Source organism: Scylla paramamosain, chromosome 43 (genome assembly GCF_035594125.1).
Source record: "Scylla paramamosain isolate STU-SP2022 chromosome 43, ASM3559412v1, whole genome shotgun sequence".
Taxonomy (NCBI): domain Eukaryota; kingdom Metazoa; phylum Arthropoda; class Malacostraca; order Decapoda; family Portunidae; genus Scylla; species Scylla paramamosain.
In genome coordinates this window covers 12,362,384-12,364,883 of record NC_087193.1, presented here as the reverse complement: position 1 = coordinate 12,364,883, position 2,500 = coordinate 12,362,384, and positions in this window count along the sequence as shown.

Below are 2,500 nucleotides of genomic sequence, written 5' to 3'. Positions count from 1 at the left end.
GAGCCCCCACACAGGGAGCGATTTTAGAAGCGCGACTTGAGAAGCGCGACTCCGAAGTCAATGGAAGTCTATTGGACCCCACAGACGTGGTCGCGACTCGCTGGTTCGGAAGCGCGACTGGAGATATCCCTCGGTGAAGCGCGACTTTTGAGCGACTCGGTTAACATGTGTTTCTATGAGGCCGTTCACACGAGGCGACTGCTTCCCACGATTTCATCACTACTTGCATCTCATTGGCTGGTAGGGGTGACACTAGAGCCAATGAGCGATCAGGCAGAGTTTTCCTCCACGTGGAGTCCGAGCGCGGGGCAGTGCTGGGTAACTGGTAACATCCGGCTTGGGGTAGTGCATCACAACCACGCATAGCAAGATGAGTGACCAGGGATCTGCTTACCGCTTTGATACCGAATTATTAATAGATGAAATAGAAAAACGTCCAGCCATTTGGATTGACATCACTCTCTCTCACTTTCTTTTTTCGCCTTTGGCAGCGACGATACAGCATCCAAAGACAGGCTGCTTCCTCGACCTCCATCACTACCAAGCGGAGTCAGGCAGACTGATTTTTATTCCCGCGTCATTGGTGAATGAGATGGCAGTCCACGTGGATACAGTAGCGGGGATGGGGGGTATGGCGGGGGAGGGGAATGCTGTCACTGCACCAGTTGCCGTGTGTGTGGGGGCAACCCAGAATCACGCTTCTCAAGTCGCGCTTCTAAAATCGCTCCGTGTGTGTGGGGCCTTAAACATGACAGCTGTTTCTTGATCTTCCTCCTCCTCCTCCTCCTCCTCAGTTTCCTCCTGAATATTCATAGACGAAGAGGAGGAGGAGGAGGACGTAGGATTAGAGGAAGGAAGGATTAAGACAAAGGAAGGAGGAGGAGGAGGAAGAGGAGGAGGTAGGATTAGAGGAAGGAAGGATTAAGACGAAGGAAGAGGAGGAGAAGAATAGTGAAGAATGAAGGAGAAGGAAGAGGAGGAAAGGAACTCTCTCCCTCTCTCTCTCTCGTCTCCCTTTAAAAAATTATCCCCTTATTCCTTTTCTTCTTCTTCCTCCTCCTCCTCCTCCTCCTCGCAGGTGTATGTTAACAGAGGAGGAAGAAGAGGAAGAGGAAGAGGAAGAGGTAAGAGAGAGAGAGAGAGAGAGAGAGAGAGAGAGAGAGAGAGAGAGAGAGAGAGAGAGAGAGAGAGAGAGAGAGAGAGAGAATAAATAAATAAAAAAGAATAAATAAATAAAGAAAAAAAGAAAGAATAAATAAATAAAGAAAAAAAGAAAGAATAAATAAATTTGATAAAAAGGAATCAAAACAAAAAGATAAATATAATAATCTTGAATAGACAGAAAGAAGAAGAAGAAGAAGAAGAAGATAATTGGAGGAGGAATGAAAAGGAAAACGAAGAAGAAAAAGAGGAGGAGGAGGATAGCAACAGTGAGAGAGAGAGAGAGAGAGAGAGAGAGAGAGAGAGAGAGAGAGAGAGAGAGAGAGAGAGAGAGAGAGAGAGAGAGAGCTGAGGGTTTGAAGCTAAGAGTTTCCTCTTAGCTTCAAAATACAGCATCTCACATGACCCTCTCTCTCTCTCTCTCTCTCTCTCTCTCTAGATAGATAGATAGATAGATAGATAGATAGATAGATATATTATTATTATTATTATTATTATTATTATTATTATTATTATATCGGTTAAGACAGGGAAGAGAGAAGGAAGAGGAGAGATGAGAGGTCAGAGGTCAGAGGTCAGGGTGTGAAGGACTGTCAATCCGATAATTGGAGGACGAAGAGGTAGGGTCACACTCATGGGAATTCCAGAGAGAGAGAGAGAGAGAGAGAGAGAGAGAGAGAGAGAGAGAGAGAGAGAGAGAGAGAGAGAGAGAGAGAGAGAGAGAGAGAGAGAAATAGTAGTAGTAGTAATTATTAAACTAACCTAACAATTACTACTACTATTACTATTACTACCACAACAAGGAGAGAGAGAGAGAGAGAGAGAGAGAGAGAGAGAGAGAGAGAGAGAGAGAGAGAGAGAGAGAGAGAGAGATGTAGGGGTGGTTGTTGTCAGCGTGAGGTCAAAGTCAGGGCTATCGTCTGGGATCAGAAGGGGGTGAGGGTGTTGACCTCAACCCACGTGGTGCGAGGCGGCAGGAGGCTGGGGGGAGAGGGGGAGATTGGGACTCTCTCTCTCTCACTCTCTTTCTAAGCAAAATAATAATAATAATAATAATAATAATAATAATAATAATAATAATAATATTGAGAGAGAGAGAGAGAGAGAGAGAGAGAGAGAGAGAGAGAGAGAGAGAGAGAGAGAGAGAGAGAGAGAGAGAGAGAGAGAGAGACACCACCGTCAACTGGTGGTGTTATTATTGTTATTGTTATTACACACACCCACACCCAGACACACATGCACACATGCTTGTCGCCTTATCTCCCATCCCATCCCTTCCTCCCTCCCTTCCTCCCAGACTCTCCCTCCCAGTCCTTCCCTCCTCCCTCACTGCTATCTC